The sequence below is a fragment of the Peromyscus maniculatus genome, chromosome 8 (assembly GCF_049852395.1).
Source record: "Peromyscus maniculatus bairdii isolate BWxNUB_F1_BW_parent chromosome 8, HU_Pman_BW_mat_3.1, whole genome shotgun sequence".
Classification (NCBI taxonomy): Eukaryota; Metazoa; Chordata; class Mammalia; order Rodentia; family Cricetidae; genus Peromyscus; species Peromyscus maniculatus.
This window is the reverse complement of record NC_134859.1, coordinates 9,486,163-9,508,969: the sequence shown is the minus strand read 5'-3', so window position 1 is coordinate 9,508,969 and position 22,807 is coordinate 9,486,163. Positions and strand designations below refer to the sequence as shown.

Below are 22,807 nucleotides of genomic sequence, written 5' to 3'. Positions count from 1 at the left end.
TGAGGACTATTAGTGTCAGCTGGCCACCGGCAGGCCTCAGTGTGTCAGGAACAGCAGGACAAGGAGGCCAGCCCTCCTGGAAAGAGAAGCTTAGGGAGTGCCAGCAGGTGTCAGTGTGGCTTTGTCATCTAAGCTAGTCCCCTCGAAACTTTTATAAAGCAACGCTCATTATGTTCAGCAGCCAAAGGATGCGATTGTGTCCCCCTTCAGCTGGAAATGAAGATGCTGTAAGATTGAGTTTTCCAGATTGAGGGGAGGGCCAGAAGAGCTCATTGCATCAGGCAAAGCCTTTGAATTACCTCAGGAGGTCACAGGATTGATTTCATCTTGCTATGGCTTGGTCTCACATTTGAAAGCTCAGGTTAAGTTTCTTTCTTTTCCTCCTTTACTTCCTCTTCCCTCCCTATGTTGCCCTCTCCCTCCCCTCTGCTCTGCCTTAGTCTTTGCTTAGAAGCTGAACAATGGTCCAGGATCCAGCTCAGGTGTTTGGCAGGCTCTGCTAATTGACAGGACTTGATTTGAAAGCAGAGAGGCAAAGCAGCAGAGGAGGGTAGGTGCAGCCCCGAGGAGTGTCCTGAGCTCTGGGCCGACTCCTTGCCATCTCTTTTGCTGGGGGCAGAGTAAGATGCACTCCTCAGTCGGCCTGGCCTGAGCATTGCTCAGTTTCGGTGTAGGAGGCCTCAGGGAGGGCAGACTTCACTGAAGGTGTCGAACAGCAGTACTTTAAGCAGGGGTGACTTGGCAGCATGTGCCAATGTCAAGTGTGTAAGTGGTTAGGGAGCAATGTGCTGGAAGGTGTGTGAGATAGCTGCTTGGTTTATTTAATAGTCAGGATTAAAATGGAATAGCCCACCAACACTGCAAGAGGAGACAAAGAACAGCAACTCCCTTGTCCTTGCCTGTCACTCATCAGTTAATACTGAGGCTTCTCATGGATCCTGTCACAAGTACAGTGTTCATGGACCCACACTTACAGAAGGTTACCCCCACAGGACACAGTAGGTGCCTGCTTATGATCCCAGCATTGAGGAGGCCAAGGCAGGAGGTCTAGGACAGTGGGTCTCAACCTTCCTAATGCTGTGGCCCTTTAACACAGTTTCTCATGTTGTGGTGACCCCCAACCATAGAATTGTTTCATTTCTACTTCATAACTAATTTTGATGCTGTTATGAATCATAACGTAAATATCTGATATGGTGTATATCTGATATATGACCCCAAAGGGTCCACAACCCACAGGTTGAGAATCACTGGTCTAGAATTTGAGGCTAGCTTGGACTTAGAGAGACCATGTCCCCTTCTCCCCCTCAAAAAAATGAATTAGGCCAAGTGGTGGTAGCACATGCTTTTAATCCCAGCATTTAGGAGGCAGAGGCAGGTGGATCTCTGTGAGTTTGAGGCCAGCCTGGTCTACAAAGCAAGTTCCAGGACAACCAGAGCTGTTACATAGAGAAACCCTGTCTCAAAAAATCAAACCAGACGAAAAACACCAACCAACCAAACAAAAAAACTAACAACAACAACACCAAAAAGAAACTCACACAGCACAGGCTAGCACTGCAGAGCGATTCTTTACTTTTTCTTCATGAGTTAACTTTGTAAATTTCCTTTAGGAACCTCCTATATCAGTCTATACCTTCCAGTTCCATTTTGTTAATGGGCATATAGCATTCCATTTTACATGTTCATGCAGTTATTTAATTGATTGCTCTTTTTTCCAAACTTGCCATCGTCTCATCTTGCTGGGCTGTGAGCCATCCCTGGTCCTTCCCACTTTCCCAGTCATGTGAGTTCATCCACAGGATTTCCTAGGAGTGACTTTGCTGCATCCAAGGATGTATGTCTTCATACAGTCCTGCTGAATTTGATGTGTGGCTGAAGTCACCCCCTCTCCTGTGCTCGTATTTAGAGCAAGATTAATTTGTGAGCTGCCTAAGCTCTGATGGGTCATGACAGCCCCCACGAGTGGCTGCCAGGCATCCATTCCCTGTTGGAATGTGTTTTAGTTTTGGCCTCTGCTGTTTTCATGCTGACACTCCCCACCTGCCAAAGGATTTGCTAAGACTTGTAGTTCCTCTGGCCATCACTTTCTGCAGAACTGTCTATACCAGTGGATAATGTTCACATCCTTGGTTCAGAGCTATGGACTGGGCTGACTTCCTGTTTGGTGTGGGCTGACTTCCTACTTGATGTGGGCTGACTTCCTGCTTGATGTGGGCTGACTTCCTGCTTGATGTGGGCTGACTTCCTGCTTGATGTGGGCTGACTTCCTGCTTGGTGTGGGCTGACACCTGCTTGGTGTGGGCTGACTTCTTGCTTTTGGTCATAAGACAGACAGGACAGGATGCATACAGGATGTCTTAGTTACTTCTCGTATTGCTATGATGAAAATACCCAAGAAAAGCAAGTCAAGGAAGGAAGGGTTTATTTGGCTCAGAGTTTGGGAGAACAGTTTATTGTGGTAGAAGCCATGGTAGCAGGAGCGTGAGGCATCTGGTCATACTGTGGTCACATCCAGGAGACAAGGAGAGATGGATGCTGATCCTCACCTCTTTGTCGTCTGTTTTTACCAATGCTGGGCCCCAGACTGTGGCATGGCAATGGCCACATCCAGGGTGGATCTTCCCTCCTCAATTAATCTAACCTAGAAACTGCTCACAGACCTGCCCCAAGGCTTGTCTCCTTGGTGGCTCTAGGTCTAGTCAAGCTGGCAGTCAACATTAACCATCACATCGAGGGCCCTGGCCTGCTTTCTGCATAGTAGTCCTGCTGTGAGGTGGCTTGAGCAGCAGAGCCTGGGACCTTTGACCTTACTGTGTTTGCATGGATTGACATTTGGGGGCAGATCTGTGTGTGTTGTGAAGGCTACCTGACACACCTGTAAGAGAACATTGTGTTCCCAGCTTCTCTCCAGGAGGTGACAGCAGCCCTTCCTTCCTCTAGTGAGATAACCACAGATCCTACAGATGTTTTCCTCTGAGGTACCTGGGGAGGAGCGGTCCTGGTTGGAGACTGCTGCCTCACACAGAGCAGTGTGCCCTGAGCACACAGGCACAAATAGCAAAGACAGATATTTGAAGAGACATGTCGCCGATGCCAGGGCACCCTCCATTCATCTGTCCCACATGAGAGACATTCACAGGATCCCTGCCCCAGGGTTGAGCAGATGGCCTGGCCTTGCCAGACACCCATTCAGAGGACCCAGTATGCTTTGGGAGCCACATTCACTCAAGTTCTGCTCCATCCCAGTGGCACTCCAGCCCCAACTGGACTTTGTCTTAGGTGACAAATTGTCTGATAAAAATAGACTTTAAAAAGCATGTTCTCCATGGTAGCTCAGCTTAGGAAAGACACGGATTTGCTCATTTGGATCTCCTTTTGGCGTTCAGAAACACTAGACCTCCAAGTGGCTTGCAAGCTTACCTTCCCTTTCTCATGGCAGACATTAATAATCAATTCCTTCTACCTCATCACTGATGCTTCTTCCAAATGCCCAGCATGTTACCTTGGGCATCCACCATCAACCAGTTGGGACTGCGTTGGGAAATTAAATGCTTTACCATCTGTATAACTTGGTGCATCTTACAAGGAAGGCTTCTATCTTCCAAGGAGGCAGGTTTTGTTTGTTTATTTGGTTTTTGTATTTTTTGATTTATATATGATTATCTTTTGGTTAGCCTGAGAAATGTACTTGATAGATGGGAATAAATACCTCTTCCTAAGGCATGGAGAATTGATATCCTATTTTATAGCAGTAATTGAGGGATGTGCTTGCGATGGAGGTATAGTTTAGCATGTGCTGCCTTTTTACACATCGTTTTCTGATCACGGTGTCCCCTCCCCTGCTGCAAATGACTCTCCTCCTCCTTTATTCTTAAGAATCTGAGGCTCAAAGGCCATGTTTTGTATAAAATTAAGCCCAACTTTTAGGTTTGCTGAAATAAAGGGATTAACTTAACATTTAAAAAAACCTTACTTTTGAAAAAGTGAATATAGTAAATTATTTTTCTTTATTTCATAATAGTAATGGTGCCGATACAGTTGTATAAATCTGTAATTTGTTAAGATTTCTTTATTTTCTAAAATAAATGAAAAATTTTTAGATTATTATATAATACTATTATTTCCCCCTTTCCTTTCCTCCCTGCAGCCTCTCCCATGTACCTCTTGTTTTCAACTCCTGGCCTCTTTTTCTGTAATTGTTTACACGACACGCATGCATATAGTATGTACAAGTCCCAAAGGGAGGGGGGTCCAGAGGAGGAGACAGTCCCTGGAGAACAGCCGCAGGGCTCAAATGACCAGAGGCTATTGCTGTTACTTTTGGTTTCTCTCCAGAACCTGATGGTAAGACCCTCTTGCTGAAGACATCACACTTGTGTCAAACAACAGGTACAAATCTAACGGGTACTCATCTGGGAGCCCCATCCTTGCTGGATAGCTTTCACAGTGCTGGAAGGCGCTATGCACATTACCAGAGGAGAAGGTCTTACCCAGATGTGAATGCTGTGAGCTAAAATAACGACTGGCCTGGCAAGACGTGCCCGCTGACACTACAATAGCATGAATGGCATAGGAGTAACAAACCGCTTTCTGATTGGATTCAAGGCTCACTCCAAAAGATGGCACCTATATCCGGCACCATTATCAGGGTCAAGAACCTGTGGCTAGGCAAGTCATAGGCCCTAGTGGAGACCCTCCTACTATTATCCTGATAAATGGACACAGTATTAAATTGACTCCTAATGGCTGTCACTGTACCCATAGATGAGTGCATCTCTTGACCTTCAATGGAGAAGCTTCTGTTTGCATGGATTAACACAGATACTTATAACTGATTAAGGTGTAGAGAATGAGACTGCAGAATACTCATTTCTATGGGGCATCTACAGCACATCCCCTCTGCCCAAGGCCGGGGATCATTGTTGAAGAGGGAGTGGAAAGATTATAAGAGCCAGAGGTAGTAGATGACTACAGATAACTAGTACCTTCCAGACACAGTGAAGCATTCGCACGTAGGAACTCACAGTGGTAGTGAAGGAATGCAGAAGACCTGCATAAACTCAAGCCAGACCAAATCCCGATGTGAAGAGGGCTACGAGCAACAGGGTCAGGGCAAACCTGTTTTTGTCTGTTTGTTTTAAGTGTGTGGTCCCTGGTATGTCAACTACACTTCAGTAGAAGGCTGCATATGCAAGAATAAATGGGCAGCACAAATTGGACTGGATATGTCTAAAAGATAAAAGATCACAGATTTGAGTAGGCAGGGAATGGGGTGGATCTGGGAAGAGTTGGGGAAGGTGATGAATACGATAAAAATGTATAAAATTATCAAAGAATTACAAGAGAGAGAAAGAGAGAGGGATAGAAGGAAGGAAGGGGAGAGAAAGGGGGTAGAAGAGAAGAGGAAGGAAAGGAGGGGAGGGGAAGGGAGGAGAAGAGATGTAGTTTTTGTCTTTCTAGGTCACAGTTACCTCATTTAATATAAACACTTTCCAGATGCATCTATTTCCCTGCAAATTTCATAACTTCATTTCTCTTTACAGCTGCCTAAGATTCCACTGGGCATACATGCTACATTTTTATTATCCACTTTCCTGTTGATGGACGTCTAGGCTGATGCCATTTGCTGGCTATTGTGAATAGAGCAGCAATAAACATGGAGGAACAGGTATCTCTGTGCTAGGATATAGGGTCCTTTGGGTATCTACCAGGGAATGGAATATTTGAGTTTTATGAAAACTCTCTTTTTAATATTTGTGAGAACTCTCCACAGTGGTTTCTACGGTAGCTGGACTAGTTTTTATGTACCCCAACAGTAAGAAGGGGTCCTCTTCCTACATCCTTGCCAGCATTTGCTGCCAGAGTTTTTGACGATTGCTGCACTGACTGGGGGGACTTGGCATAACGCGTGGTGAGGCCGAAACCTGGGGTGAGTCGAACGCTCTTCAGGAGAGGGGGAGCAAGAGGGTTCAAAGGGTGGAGCTGCTTGCTACCAAGTCTGAAACCCTGAGCTCATGGCTGAAACTCATACAGCGGATGGAGAGAACCAGCCCTGGGAAGCAGTCCCCTGACTTCCACAGTCATACCGGGCCACCCATGGGCCCCCACGCACACAAATAATTAAAGAGATGTAATGAAAAATTAAAGAAATGCTTTGGAGGCAGTGGGATGCGTGGAGAGTCCTTCAGCAGAGGACATGGCAGGAATTCTAATACTAGTTATGAGGTGTATGGGGGCAGCTAAAAGAGGGCAGAAGCTGGGCCTCAGAGAGCTGCAGGAGCCCCAGGTCCAGCTGCTGTGGGACAGGAGCCCAAGCTGAACACTTGAACACACAGCAGTGATAAGGAGGAAACATTCACAACCCTGACTGATTAATGCCAAGAGATCCATCTGTTGACCTATATCACCTTGGACCCCATAGATGTATACAAGCAAGACGACAATTTTCCAAAGCCCTATATCAGAGGCTGGGGAGGTGGCTCACTGGGTAACAGGACCTTGCTGTGCAAACCTGAGGACCTGGGTTGAAATCCCCAGCACCCACATTAAAACTGGGAGTAACTACAACCAGGCTGTGGTGGGCAGAGACAGGTCTCTAGAGTTTGCTGGCTACCTGTCTAGCTTCTGGCTCAGTGAGAGACCCAGTCTAAGGTAATAAAGCAATAAAGCAGCGAGTTGACAGAATAAGGCTGGCGTCCTCCTCAGGCTTCTGATTGTCAGCTCCCGCACCTGCACTCATAAGTACACATGCGCCACCCCGCCCCCATACACACACTGTAGTCTCAAACACACTCACCAAAAGATAAACAGATTTTAAAATGTTGTTAGGTATCTTCTCATAACTATGCATAATAGCATGGTATTTGGGTTTTCTTTGATTTGAAGAGGGCATAGGAGAATTTTCATTTAACTGTTGGCAACCTGGCTGATGCACGTGTAGGCACCTCCCTCGAAATCTTCTTAATCTCTTGCACTATGTCTGGTCCTCAGAAAGCAGGCAGCCAGAGATAGCTCCATAGTAGAGTGTTCGCTTCACGTGTACAAAGTTTGATTCCAAACACCCCGCGAAACCATCAAAATGAAGAACAAAAGACATAAACGAGATAGCAGCAGAATGGGGAGGAAAATCCATGGACCAGTGTGGCACCTTCCTTCTTTGGGGCCCACGGAAACATCTTCTTTCTCTACTTTGAGACAGTTTAGTTGTGAGGGAAAGACAAATGGGACATGGCAAGGAGACATGATGACCTGCAGGGGTTTCTTCAAACCACATTCAGAAAGATACAAATAACTGTTTGTATCAGGATGATAAGCCTGTGGCTTTTCTCTTTTCAGAATGGGATTCTCAGTGCAGGATGTGGCTCCATTGTAGAGTGATTGCCCTGCATGCACAGATCCAGGCACAGTCCACTGCATAATCTAGGTGTAGTGGGGGCCTGCCTGTAATCCCAGCCCTTGGAAGGTAGAGGCAAGAGGATCTGAAATTCAAGATCAAGATTACCCATGTTCAGCTACACAGACCTTTACAGGCCAGTCTAGGATCTAGTAGATAGTAAACAACAACAACAACAACAGCAACAAAATCCTGATGGCATAGGCCTGTACTTCCAGTTACTGGAGAGGCTAAGACAGGAGGTCCCAAGTTCAAGATCTGTCTGCCGTACAGAGGGAATTCAAGGCCAACCTAGGTATCTCAGTGAGAAATAGAAATTATATTTATATTTATATTATTATATTACAATATATATATATATTATATATAATATATATATAATATATATATATATATATATATATATATATATATATATATATATATATATATATATATATATAAAATAGGAAGAGAGAGACAGAGACACACAGCGAGAAGACCAGGAATGTAGCTCAGCAATAGAGCACTTGAGTAGAATGCAAGCCCCTGGGTTCAGCCCCTGGGATCATGGGATGGATAGGAAGAAACAATGGGAGAGGGAGTAGAACGGGGATTTTTGAAGTATTCGCCTGGCCAAAAACAATGGCTTTCATGTTCTTTTCTAGTGACCCAGTGAGCACCCAGGGGCTGCCACCGTTTTAACTCCCTGTGAGGTCTGCATGGCTGGGGATGGTCCTGTCCATGAAGGGTCATGGTGACATGGTGCAGCAGTTTGAAATGTCCCCATGGGTTCAGGTATCTGGACACTTGTTCCCCAGCTGGTGGTGCTGTTTGGAGAGGTTTAGGAGGTGAAGCCTCACTGGAAAGTGTATAGCTGGAGAGAGGTTTGAGTGCTCTTAGCCTAGTCCCACCTCCAGTTAGCTCTCTCTTCTTGGTGCTTGTGGCTAAGGTGCATGTTCTCAGCCTCCTGGTTCTGACACAGTGTCTCCCGCTTGCTGCCTCCTCTCCCACACATACCCTCTGTGGGGATGGAAGCCAAGACAAAATAAACTCTTCCCTAAGTTTCTTTTGGTCATGTTTCTAATCAAAACAATAGAAAAATAACTAGTGCGCACTGTATTTGAAGGGGGGGGGGGCACACAGGGCTCTATCAATAAGAGCATGTGGCCTTCATTTGCAACAGAATTTCTCCGTGTCTTACAGTCCACTAACTTAGAAATTTGCCAAAATTACAGTGCAATGCTAGAACAAAAGCAACAATGATATCATAGGCTGCAGTTCTTTGCAGGTGAATATTTCCATTTAATTATAGGCCTCAGCTGACTTTTCTCATAACCCGTGTTGAGTTTCGGTGCCACTGACTCAGAATGCCAGCGCTGGGATGGATTGTTTTTGGTAAGTAATGAAAGCATCCATTGGTAGATGACATTTCAATCATGCATGATGAGGACACAGAGACTTGAGTTTTTTATTCAGCTAATGGCCCGTGGCAAGGATGCTCTGGGTCTGTGTGCATCAGCGTCATATGTTATGCTGGAACAGGCTGGTGAACAGAGGCCAGAGGGTTGGCTCACGTGGTCATTATGCTGGACAAATTCTCATTTCCATCGCAGTGACTCTAACAGCCAAATATGCATATATATATGTTTACTCACATATATACATATGTACATTCATATTTATATTTTGTGTCTCTGTGTAGGTGTGTGTCCAGGCACATGTGTACCATGGCATCTATATAGAAGTCAGAAGATGTGTTTTTTAGATGTAAATCTTAGGAGCAGCACTCAGACTTTGGAAGGGCTTGGATCACAAAGGACAAATTTATTTCCTCATTAAAGAGGAAATCTTTAATCACCACTAAATGATTATGCATAGCACCTGTCACCAGCTCTGTGACCTCCATTCCTAACCCTTGATTGTCAGTGAGTCTGTTCAGTTATTTTGAGGAAACCTACAGATCTGTCAGTCCACTCCTTGAAATCATTAGTTTGTGTACACATGTATGTGTGGCATATGTGAGAGAATATGTTCACGTATGCAGGTTTCCATATGTGGGCTGTGTGTGTGCGTGTGTGTGTGATCTGCCCATCAAACTCAAGTGTTGTTCATCAAGAACAATCCACCTCATTTTTGCGGACAGGGTCTCGCTCTGGCCCTGGGGCTTTCCTATTAGAATAGAATGACTGGCCAGGAAGCTCCAGAGACCCACATGTCTCTGTCTCCCCTGCATTCAGATCTTCATGCTTGCATGACAAATAACTGCACCCACTGCCGTCTCCCCAGCCACTGTCATTACTTCTGAAGTTTTCTTAAAAAAAAACTTTTTGGTTAGTATGTTAGTGTGTATTACTACATAGCAGATGAGTCCCAGTTTGCAGTCCAGCATAAAAGGACAGAATGTCCTTTCTGTACCCAGGAAACACAAGCGGCTGAGCTAGGTCACAGCAGGATGCTGCTGGCTGACATGTAGCTGGGCCTGCAGGAGGTCAGCCTGACGGCAGCAGCAGCACCTTCTTTTCTGGTGTCTCCAGATATGGGATCTTTCTTTGATTCTTTCCAGCTTCCGTGGGCAGCTGGGAGGCATGGAAGGAGTCCCCTCCCTCTCCCCATCGCCTATAGCTCCCATGTTTCCACCATCCTGCCTTAGGCACCTCCCTGGCTCTGAAGGAGTCTTCTCTTTCCCTTCTGGGGACCTTAGGACTATTTTGAGCCCACTTGAATAATTAAAAATATCCCTCCTTCCCTCTCTCCCTGAGACAAACTCTTACTCTGTTACATTGACCAGTCTAGGCTAGAACTCACTGTGTAGCCCAGAGTAGCCTCAAGCTCCACACCATTCTCCTGCCTCAGCATCCCCAGGGCTGAGGTTTATACCATACCCATGTAAGTGCTCTCTTAATGCCAACAGATTAACAATCGAATTCACATAGTTTGCAATCGAAAACATAGTTTGCAGACATTACCCACGGCCCTGGTAGTCTCGGGTGCTGTGCTTCGGAGGCAGGCTTCTTTGAGAAGGTGTTTTCCTGCGTCCTCTGCTCCATTCTGAGTTCTTCCATGGAAGTGGATGCTTGAAGAAGGCATCATGTTGCTTCAGTAAGTTACGATTGCAGTCATTTCTGGGTAGAGAGTAGAGGGGTTAATGGAGGCTTGGTGCCCTCCTCGGGTGGCAGGAAGTACATCTCATACCCAGGATGCTGCCAGTCTTCACCAAGAGACCTCCTTCCTCCTGGGATCCTACATTGGCTCCTCCTTGATGGAAGCAGTTTGGAGCTGTGGAGGAAAACAACCATGTTGTGTCTAATTCAGTCTGATTTTCCTGCCCTGTGTGGTTCCCTTGTCTTCCCTCTGAAAATTGACTTCTGTAAGTGAGATCCCTAAATATACTATTTGCTTCTCACGGGGACGTCTGATGACTAAGCAATTCATATTTAAAGTTAAAAGAGGTTTGTCTTAAATTAAAGAACACTGACTCTTACATATTACCCACCTCATTTATCGGAGACGTTCACATGACTCCACACACCTGGTTGTTGCATGGGTCTTATACTTGAAGTTGACTCCCTCAGCAAGCCCTTCTTTATGGACATCTTAATCAAGGATTCCTTGAGGAGATGGGATAGTCTCACTTTTACTCACTTTTTCCTGTGGTGTAAAAGGGGAGGAGTCCCAAGAGAACCTCCTCTTGTAGGGTGTTGTTATTTTGTTCCTACAAGAACTGATGAATGTAAAATCTACATATATAAGGGAGTTTCATTTAAACTATGTGTGTATATTTACACAAGACTTATCTGTGTTATAGTTTTTTGAAGTAATTAATATTATGATTCCTTATGACTTTTTTAGGCATCCTTACTGTTATCTTTCCCTCCTCTCTCCTTCTTCTGTATCTGTCTACTTCCCCCTCCCTAATTACAGCTCCTACATGTTTGCCCATTTCCCTAATAAGATCACCTGCATCCTGCTACTGACCTCCCTGCTCCTCCTATCCCAAGCCACATTATTATTATTATTATTATTATTATTATTATTATTATTATTATTTTCTACTTTCCTGATTTCTGCAATTACTCCAGGAATATGTACTCACATCTGAAGAGTTGGAGCTAGGAGCCTCCAATGAAAGAACTTATGGCATTTGTCTCTATGGGTCTGGATTACTTCACTCAATATGATCTTTTCTAGTTCTACCCATTTACCTGCGAAGTTCAAGTTTTCATTTTTCTTTACAGCTGAATAGTATTCCATAGTGTATATGTATGACATTTTCATTATCTGTCCACTGGTTAAAGGACACTTATTTCAATCTCCTAGCTATTGTGACCAGAGCAGTAATGAACATGGCTGAGTAAGTATCTGTGAAGTACGATGCTGATGCTGATTCCTTTGGGCATATGCCAAGGAGTGGTGTAGCTGGATCGTGTGGTAGATTTATTTTTAGCTTTTTGAGAACTCTCCACACTGATTTCCAAAGCAGCTGGACCAGTGTGCAATCCTAATGACAGTGAATGAGACCCCTCGCCCCACACACGTTCCAGTATCTATTGTCTGTTGATTTGTTGACCTTTGCCATTCTGACTGGGGTGAGATGAAATCTCCAAGTTGACTTGATTTGCATTGCCCTAATTGTTAGGGACAATGAACAGGTTCTGAGATACTTTTAGCCATTTTTTCTTCTTCTGAGAATTCTCTGCTTAGGTCCCAAGCCCATTTTGTTTTTTGGATGTGTTGTTTGTTCTTTCAGTTCTTTATATATTCTGGATATTATTCCTCTGTCATGTGTGCAGCTGGCAAAGACGCTTCCCCATTCTCTGGGCTTCCTCTTCACCCAGTTGCTTCTATGCAGAAGCTTTTTACTTTTATGAAGTTCTGCTTACCAATTGTTGGCCTTAGTTCTTGGGAAAATGGAGTCCTATTCGTAAGTCCTTTCCCACACCAATGTCCTGTAGGGTGCTATCCATGTTTTCTTCTAGCAGTTTCAGGGTTCACATTTATGTCTTTGATCCATTTGGAGCTAGTTTTTGTGCGAAGTGCTAGACACAGGTCTAATTTCATTCTTCTAAATGAAGACATCCAGTTTTCCCAGGGCCATTTATTTAGAGATGCTTTCTTTTCTCCAGTGTATGTTTTTTTTTGGGGGGGGGGATCTTTGTCAAATATTAAATGGATGAAGCTATGTGAACTCATGTTTAGGTTTTAAATTTTGTTCCATTGGCTGTCATGTCTGGGTTTGTTTGTTTGTTTGTTTTTTGGTTTTTCAAGACAGGGTTTTCCTGTGTAGCTTTGTGCCTTTTCCTGGAACTCACTTGGTAGCCCAGGCTGGCCTCAAACTCATAGAGATCTGTCTGGCTCTGCCTCCCAAGTGCTGGGATTAAAGGCGTGTGCCACCACCGCCTGGCCATGTCTGTTTTTTGTACCTGCGCCATATTGAATTTTTTACTATGGCATTGTATTGTATCTTAAACTCTAGAATGGTGATCCCAGCATTGTCCCTTTTGCTCAGGATTGTTTGGGCTCTCTGGGGTCTTTGTGGCTCCATATAAACTTCATGATAGTTTTTATTTATATTTCTGTGAAGAATAAGATGGGGATTTTTTTTATTGTGATTGCACCAAATCTCTAAATAGCTTGTGGTAAAATGGTTATTTTTACAATATTAACTACCAATCTATGAGCATGGGATACCTTCTCAATTTATATTGTCCTTTTTCTTTCTTCAGGGCTTTAATGTTTTCAGTGTGGAGGTCTTGGCTACGTTTGTTCCTAGATATTTTCTTTTCTTTTAGGCAATTATGAATGAGAGTGTATCTACAATTTCTTTCTCAGTGTGATTGCTGTTGATGTATGGAAAAGCTGTTGATTTGTACAAGTCAGTTCTGCATCCTGCTACATTGCTGAATTTGTTCATTGTTTATAGGAGTTTTCTCATAGAATTTCTAGGATCATTAATATATAGTATCATGTCATCTGCAAGTAGGGACATTTTGAGTTCCCCTTTTCCTATTTGTATCCCTTTAATTTCATTCTTTTGCTCCTTCTTGCTCCAGCTTGTACTTTGAATACAATGTTGAAAATGAGTAGAGATAGTGAACAACCCTGTATCATTACTGATTTTAGTGGGATTACTTCAAGTTTTTCTCTATTTATGATGACATTTGCTATGGGTTTCTCATATGTAGCTTTTATTATGCTGAGGCTTGTTCCCTCTAGTTCTATGTTCTCTAGGACTTTTATCATGAAGTCGTTTTGGATTTTGACAAAGGCTTTTTATGAATCTACTGAGATGATCATGTGATTTTTGACTTTAAATCTATTAATGTGGTTTATTCAATGTATTGACTTTCATATGTTGAACCATGCCTGCATTTTAGGGATAAAGCCATCTTGACTATGTTATGTAATGCTTTTTTTAAATCTATGTGTGTATTCTGTTTGTAAATATTTTATTGAGCATTTTGAATCTATGTTCATCAGGGATATTGGCCTGTAGGATTCCTTCTTCTTAATTAATTAATTAATTAATTAATTTTACATCCTGACCTCCCCTCCTCCCAGTCCCACTCCCACCTCTCCTCTGCCTCCCCACCATTCCATTCCTCCTCTTTTTCTACTCAGAAAAGGACAGACCTCCCATGGATATGGAAAAACATAGTGTATCAAGTTGTAGTAAGACTAAGCACCTCCCCTTGTATTAAGGCTGGGCAAGGCAACCCAGTATGAGGAAAGGGTCCCAAAAGCCAGCCTAAAAGTCAGAGACAGCCCCATAGTCTGTCTCCTTGAGAGGAGTCATACAAGAAGATCAAACTACACAACTGGCACCTGTATGCAGAGAGCCTAGTCAATCCCATGCAGACTCCAGGGTTGTCAGCTCAGTCTCTACGAGCTCCTGTGAGCCCAGGTTAGTTGATTCTGTGGGTTTTCTTGTGATATCCTTGACCTCCTGGCTCCTACAATCTTCCCTCTCTTTTTCCACTGGATATCCTGAGCTCAGCCTAATGTTTGACTGTGGGTCTCTGCGTCTGTTTCCACCAGTTTCTGGGTGAAGCCTCTCTGATGACTATTGGGCTAAAGGGATCAGATTAGGGGGGTGGTTGGAAGGGGAGAGTACTGAAAGAGATGACCGGAAAGGGGGTGCACTTCAGGGTCAGATAGAAACCTGGTGCAAGGGAATCTGGAAGATGACCCCAGCTAAGACTCCCAACAATAGAGGATACTTAGCCTGAACTGGACACTTCCTGTGGAGGGATTGGGACACCAAACAATTACCTTTGACTTAACAGTCTATCTGGCCTATGGAATGTGCTGGGGCAAGGGTGGCATAAAGATTGTGGGAGTGGCCAACAAATGACTGGTCCAGCCTGAGACCCATGCCATGCGAGTGAGCCCACCCCTGACACTGCCTGCGGTGCCAGGACCCAGAGGCTGACGGCCCAGAGACCTAGGCTAGAACCAAACACAATTGGAGAAAAAAAAGTCAATGTAATGATATCTAACGATATTCTGCTATACTCATGGATTCTTTTGTTTGTTATTGTTGTTATATCTTTACATGGTTTTGGAATTACAGTGGTACTGGCTTCATAGACTGAGTTCGGGAATTTTCCTGTTTCTATTTTTTTAAAAAAATAGTTCAAGAATAAAAGATCATCTACCAACCCCAACACCTGGCATAAAAAGCGCTCTTTGAGTTGTTGGTCAAGGATGTCTAAGAGACTCTGCAAACAGTATAAGCTACTGCTATTACCCTTGGTTGACCAGAGAGGTGGAAAGTAAGTCCCCATTGCTGAGGACACTGTGCACTTCAGATGCAGGGCCCAGAGGCCACTGAGCTGGAACTGATCCGAAAGCTTCCTCCCTGAGGACTAGCTTGCATGACCCCAGAATGTGCCATGCAAGCTTCCAGTGAAGGGGAACATCCAAGAGTCCTACCCAGCTATGACGTTTATGAACCATAACAATGACTAGCGAGGCACAATGACCCTCATGGTGCAGTAGTGGCAGGCGTAGCTTCATGGTAACCAACAGCTCTCTAAGAGGATTTAAGACCTGTTCAACAAGAGGGAGATCATGCCTGGTACTGGAAACCTGGCCTAATACCCAGGGCTAGTCAAGTCGTGTATTTTGGAGGAGGACTTGCAATTACCACTTCACTAAACAAGCGTATCCCTAACTACATTGTAGATAATTGTCCCTATGTACAGATAAATGTAGTCCTCACCCATCATCAAGGAAACTTTTCTTTGCAATAGATGGAGACCATTATAGAAAACCACACTATTTAAAATGTAGACTTGGGAAGCCCAGCCCCAGTGGTTACATGCATTAAACAAGTCTAGCACCCAAGGCTCAGGGAACAGTGCAGAAGTGGGGGTGCAGAGACTGTGAGAGCCAGAGAACCAAGGAGTTCGCTGTGAGGTTGTATCAGGATGCTCACCACCATGATTGCCTGAACACAAGCTTAACAAGGACAACTCCATTAGACATGACAACTGGTGGGGGAAAGCCCATGAGGCCTCAACCCTGCACTAAGAATTACAGACAACTAAGGATGGCTGAGAGTGGAAGAAACAGTCTTCCCCAGGGAAGAGCACACCAATTGGTTATCCAATACCAAATGGCCAGCCTTGAAACTATACATGCAGATAGCATTATGCAGACTTAGCATGGTGTATTTACATATTTAGGAAAATATATAAAACAACAGTCAATGAAAAGGAGGCCATGAATTTGAAAGACAGCAGGGGAGGGAATATAGGAGGCTTTGGAGAGAAGAAAGCGAAAGGGGAAAAGATGTAATTATAATCACCAAAAATTGTATATATAATATATATATATATATATATATATATATATATATATATATTCTGCAAACAATTCCACAGGTGAGCTAATGAGCCAATTACAGATAGTGGTTTCTAAACACTGGCACTGCACAAGTAAACAGCATCTGCCTTGAATTAATGTGTGAAATTTCCAAAAGGTGTGAAAAGACAGGATGTCGTCTTTAGGTGGTTCCTTTCCTCTCTTCCTTTGATTTGATGGAAGCTTGCTCAAATGTCTCCGTTCCTTTTGCTAGGAGGGCTATGACGGCTAAACAGTGTGTGCTGAGTCCCTTCCTAGTGTGAGTCAGGCTATGAACCCTTGAGTTGCCTTGCTCTTTGGGGGCAGAGCTTGATGTGAATAGGGAGGTAGCTGCCTGGCCATCCTTCCCTTCTGCTCTGGCTTTGTGTCTTGTTTTTACCATAGCTGCTGCTTCCTCTGCATGTCCACAGAGTTGGGAAGATGTTTGCTCAGCTGTGTACGTGTGTTGCTTTAGCACTTCTGAGAGACAGGGTACAGAAGCAGAGCTCCACACGGCTGTCCTTGGCATCCTCACAAGTTTCCTTACTACTGTAGGGACCTCAACTTAGGCACTGAAAAACCCAATTCTGGGCTTCGGAACATAGGAATTTCGGGATGGCTTGTGCAAAGCAGAGTTTGGGTTTATTAAAAACAGAAATGAAAAGGGCTGGAGAGCTGCGCAATGTCAGCTTTCAGCACCCAGGTGGTGCCTCACCTTTCCTTGCAACTCCAGTTCCAGGGGATCTGATGCCCTCTTCTGACCTCTGGGAGCACTGCACCCCCATGGTGCCCATGCATACACCCAAGCACACGCGCACACATATATACACCTAAGTTAAAATAAATAGACAAATCCTAAAATAAAACAGAAAGCCACTCAGGGAGAGAGGAAAGCACACCTGAAAGCTTGTGTGTGGCCTTCTCAAAGAAGAGCCAGGCTGTTGTGGTCTGCTGGCTGCTTTACACAGGATTCTGGAAGCTTAGAAAGTTCTTTACTCAGCCAGTTTCTAAGGTGCATTCCCCTCCTCAGTCTCTATCCCTGTTTCCGTAATTGAGGTTATGGGGTGGCTCCAGAGGTGATATCCGTGAACTGCAATCACAACAAAACAAAACAGGAGCATTAGTGTTGTACAACGTGAGATTCCTACAACTAGGAAGAAAAAAAAAAAAAGGCCTTAACTTCAGGGTGACTGCCTACTGGTATTGGAATTCTTGACTTTTTAACTGAATAGCTTTAACCAGACTCCATGGGGAGGGGTGCTCCTTTCCTTTATCAAGTCCCCATCATTTTCCACCTTTTCCTCTTGTCTCCAATATACCTTAGAATAAAGTTTGAGTTTTGAAAAAAAAGAAAAAAGAAAAGAAAAAAGAAAGCCCATGTGCCAGGATCATGGCCCCAGAGACTGATGAGCTGGTTGGGTTTGGTGGCTTCTCTGATGCATCCAAGGTTCATGACCTGTAGCTAGGGTGGGGTTTCTCCATTCTCATGTGTGGGCAGACCACCAGAGAGTCCTGTTGAGAAGCTAACTGGGGCTACTGGGGTGGGGCCCCACGCTCTGCACTGGAGCTCCTCCAGCCTCCAGCACTGCTGGTACTGCCCCTTCGGACATGCTCTGTGGTATACCAAGCATCATTTGGTCAGGACAGATCAGTGACACCAAGAAACACTCTCTTCCCTGATATTGGAATGAGGAGAGTGGGGAGTACACCTAGGAAATATTCCTCAACAAGAGGGGTGCCAGCAGTCCTTCTGCACCTCCAGAACTCAGTGTGTCAGGGGGTCTCCTCATGACGATGATGTGGGTTTAGAGTTTCCACAGTAGCAGCTCACAGTGAGTGGGAGGAGGGAAGTCAGAGAAGTTTCTCAGAAGAGATGACATTTTAGCTCAGACATGAAGGATGACAGTGGGAATGCAAAGGCCCCTGGGAACCTCATTCCCGGAAAGAGCAGATCAGGGGCCAATGTCCTGAGGCAGGAAAGGGCTTGATTGATTGAGGGAACGTAGGGGGTCAGTGCAGCCTTGGTGTGCGGAGGAAAGAGGAGAGCTGTCTGGAGAGGCAGGGCACAGATTATGCATGAGATAGGGAGGACCAAAGAAAGCCAGAGGCGGATTCCAGGTAAGAAAGAGCCAGATTGTGGTTCCTTCATCACAGCCACTGCTTTGGTTGCTGTGTGGCTGGTAGTTTACAGAGGACAGTGAGCCGCTGGGGAGGCTGAAGCAGGGGATCAAGAGTTCAAGATCTGGCTGGGCTAGGAAGTGAGTTGAAGGCCAACCTGAGCAACTTAGTGAGAGCTTGTTTCAAAACAGAAGGAGGAAAGCAGGCTGGAGATGCAGTTTAGTGTGGCAAAGGAGGCAGGCTAATTTCTGGTCCGTGCGTACACAGTAGAGATTCTCATGTATGCAGGACACCCCCAGGAGAACTTGTGTGTAGAACACGATCAGTTGGAAGAGCTAGCTACAGTAGGAACCAGAGTTGGATGCCCTTCAAGCTTTTCCCTGCATCCTGAAGAGTACAGTTATAGTCCCTAGTTTAGATCCCAGGAGGAAGTCGGGTTCATGATCTGGAGCTTGAGGGCTAGCTGTCTCCTGATATTAAAAATCATATATGCAATACCGGGAAGCTAGAGTCCAGACGTCTCACTGGCCAGCCAGCCTAGCCTAGTTGGCGAATGAGCTCCAGATCCATTAGAGATCCTGTCTCAACAAGCAAAGTGGGTAGCACCTGAGGAGAAATACCCAAGGTTGACCTGTGGTATCCACATGTGCCTGAGTGCACACACATATATGTAATATGTGTATGTACACATACCATATATATATATATATACACACACACACATATTAGTACTATGTATTAAACCCAGGACTTCACACATGCTAGACAAGTGCTCTGCCATTGTATACCTCAGCCTTTTTAAAAAACTTTTTATTTTAAGGCAGAGTTTCACCAAGTTGCCCAGGCTGGCCTTGAACCTGCCACCCTCCTGCCTTAGCCTCAGTTTGCAAGAGGAGAGAGTATATACAGAGCATACAGGAAAGGGAGGCTGTTCCTACCTACAGGCCTCTGAAGGAAGGCTGGCCCAAAGTAAGGGAGCCCCCCACCCCAACCCTATTCTGGTCAAGATCTCCAAACCTTAGACTCAAGGTAGCCTCTGCAGCAATTTCAGTAATAACACAAATGCAAACTTTAGCAAATATTTCCCAGACATAGGACATCTGGCCAGAGTCAGTGTAATTGGAAATGATGTCAGCTTTATCTCAGTGTCTCTCTCCGAGGGACAAATTGTGAGGAAACAGATATTCTGCCGGTTGATGATGGAGGGCGGGGGATGAGCAGGCCGCTTCACTGGCAGATGTCTAAGTGTGCGCTGAGTGCTGTTAATGGCTGTGGGGACGGGAGACACGCGTGGGGCCGGCATTTCCTCCTCAAAGCTGGGCAAGGTTGCCAATGAAGGACGCCTGCTGTCAGAAATTCGATGGAGAAGGATTCCTGGGTCCATGGAGGAACCACAGTCGATGCTAATGCATCCTGAGTGACAAAGGAAGGCTGAGTTTGTGTGTGGTGTTCCTGTGTGTGTGTGTGCATGCAGGTGTATGTGACCATGTGTACATGCATGTGGAGGCAGGAGGTCAGCCTCAAGTGTCATCAGGAGCTGTGCACCTTGTTTTCTCAGTGGGGCTGGGGCTCACCAATTAGGTGAGGCTAGCTAGCCATGGATCCCACCTATATCCAATACCCCAGTGCTGGGATTGCAAGTGCATGCCACCACACCTGGCCTTTTATGTGAGCTCTGGAATCAAACTCAGATCCTAGCCCTGCTGTATCTTCCTAGTCCCTCAAATGTTCTTTTATAATAATAATAAAAAAGATTTCATGTATATGAGTGTTTACCTGCATATATGTGGGCACCACTTGAGTGCCTGGTGCCCACAGAGATCAGAAAAGGGCATTGGTTCCCCTGAACTGGAATTCGAGACTGTTGTGAACCACTGTGGTGGTGATGGGAATTGAATCCCGATTCTCTGGAAGAATAGCCAGTGCTCTTAACCACTGAACCATCTCTCCAGCCCCTCAAATGTTATTTACAATTAAGTGAGCATGTGTTTGGGTGTGTGTTTTTGCCTAGGTCAGCCTTCTTATTCTAACCCCACACAGATGCTAAACATGGACACATGGACGGCTCTCCTGCCCTGTGACTACCTCAAAGGCAGGCTTCCTCACATCGGGAGGGAGGACAGCTTTTAGATCCGTCTCCCTGTGGTTGTTCCTGGCAGCTGATGAGAGATGAGATTTCTCTGAAAGGCTCACCCCTTTGAATTGTGTTCCTGAGGAAAGAGGCCAGATGCCACATGACCGGAGCTTTAGAAAACTCCAGGCTTTGGGGGTGATGAGCGTGCAGAGCCTGGCTGCCTTCCATCTGCAACAAGGGCAGGGCCAGCGGGGAGCAGAGGGAGGCAGAGACAGCAAAGGAAGTGAGGGGTCCAGGCTGCTTCCTCGCAGGAGGGAGTGTTTAATCCCAAATGGAACGGTTTGGGGTGAGCGAAGTCACCTTCCACAGAGCCTCCAGGGAGGAAGGGACTGAGCTGGCTGCGAGGCCATCGTGGGTGCTGTGGTATTTCCTGAGTAGAATATTCACAGCATTCTGTTTTGTTTTCAAGGTTTTGCTTTTAGGTCTGTGGAATTGCTTAACTCTGCCACAGTGCAGAAGCAGGGAGGTGGGGTGGGCTTCTTGCCGTGCCCACTTGATACATGAAAAAAGAAATATCCGGGGAGATGAAACAATTTCCCCGGGGTTTCACAGCCAGGAAAAGATTGGAATCTGGAATTGGAACTCAGACAGCTACACTGAGAACCTATTTTGCTACACGATAGAGGAAATGCTCAAATGCTCACTTAATAGAGAGCGAGGGAAGAGGAATGGATACAGGGAGAAGGAAGGGGGAGGATTAGGCAGAGAGGGAGAGAGAAAGGCCAGAGGGATGGCTTAGAGGGAAAGGGGCTTGCAGCGCGAGAGTCAAGACCTGAGTTCAATTCCACAGAGCCCATGCGGAAGAAGAAAGAGACAGGCAGATGGACAGATAGACAGACAGACAGACAGACAGGGTAACCGAGGCCAAGCCCTCATTTACTATTTAGCAGTGCTGTGTATACACCCAGGGCCTCCCGTGTGCCAGGCGGGCCCTTTCCCACTGAACGGCATCTCCAACGCTCTTCCTTCTTATTCCAAGGCAGTCCCATTATGTTGCCTAGGCAGAACTTGAACTTACCTCCTAGGTAGCCTAGGCCTTGTAGTTGCCATCCTCCTGCCTCAGCCTCCTGAGTAGCTCAGATGACAGGCCTGTACTTTCAGATCTGGTTCTGCTAGAATTTTCAGAGTTTTAATTTAATATAAACACAGCTTTGTTAATGTATGCCCGAATTTTATGGTGACATTGCCGTATCTGGTTTGATTGAATCTCTTTTTATGGCTCCAGGGAAGAGTCATTATCTGTCACATCGGAGGAAGTTGGCTGAAGAGTTCATGGGCTGAGGCCAAGCAGCTCTGAGCAGCTGAGCTGAGATGCTAATCTCTGTTCTCTGACGTACACCCTTAAACCACTGTTCAGTGCTCCCGAGTTGTAAGTGGCCGGGTCTTCGTTTTCCCTCCCAAACCCAGAGAGCATGGGGCCCCTGAACATCTGCAGGATCTGTGTGCCTTTAGAATAGACGTAGCTGTACATAAAGTCAAGGGAAGTGTGGCAGCCTGAATGACAAGTGTCCCCCGTGGGCTCAGGCATTTGACCACCCAGCCCCCAGTGAGTGGTGCTGTTGTTTAGGGAGGCTCTGGAAACTTTGGGGGTAGAGCCTCACTGGGTAGGGGCTCCGAGGATTTATAGCCATGCCTTATTTCCTCCATGTTCTCTCTGTTTCCTGTATGTGCACAAAAGGTAATCAATAATCTAGCTTCCTGCTCAGGTCATGTGCAGCCATGCCTCCCACCATGATGGTCTCTCCCTTTAGAACCTCAAGTCAAAATATAGTCTTTCTTCTTGAAGTTCCTTCCGGTCATAGTATTGTATCACAGCCACAGCAAAGAAACTGATAGAGATTTTCTTCTAGAAAGTGCAGATTCCTTTCCAAGGAACCATGCCTTAGAGCTACCCCAAACGTCTTGTGCTCTTCTCCATTGCCTGCACACTGCTAGACTAAATGTGATGTCCTACACTGCTGCCTAGACTGCACCACTGAAGGGTCTCAGCAATAAGAACACACATACATTAGTTTTGTTGGTTTGGTTTGAGTTTGAGGTGAGTGTGTGTGTGTGTGTGTGTGTGTGTGTGTGTGTGTGTGTGTGTAGGAGTTCATAGAGGATAGAAGAGAGTGTCATATCCCCTGGAGCTAGAGTTAAAGGTGGATGTGAGCTGTTCCTGGTGATGGGAACTGAAGTTGGGTCCTCTGCAAGAACAGCTTGCACTCAACCCCAGAGCCAATCCTCTAGCCTCTCCATCTTGTTTGTTTGTTGTTATTTATTTATTTATTTATTTGAGATGGGATCCAGCACCTAGCCTGGAACTTAGTGTTTTTGCCTAGACTGGCTAGCCA

General features: G+C 45.4%; 1 protein-coding gene and 1 long non-coding RNA gene across 2 annotated transcripts in view; one reads left to right on the top strand and one right to left on the bottom strand.

The window, feature by feature from the left end:
* LOC143274513 (uncharacterized) overlaps positions 1-22,807 on the top strand; it is a 1,199,417-nt gene that overhangs the window by 606,721 nt on the left and 569,889 nt on the right. The window lies entirely within an intron of this gene.
* On the bottom strand, positions 1,435-21,598 carry LOC143274445 (uncharacterized). Its single transcript, XR_013053091.1, has 3 exons — positions 21,493-21,598; positions 17,122-17,312; positions 1,435-1,893 (listed from the first exon to the last, which is right to left on the bottom strand). It is a non-coding gene; the product is annotated as an uncharacterized LOC143274445 (long non-coding RNA).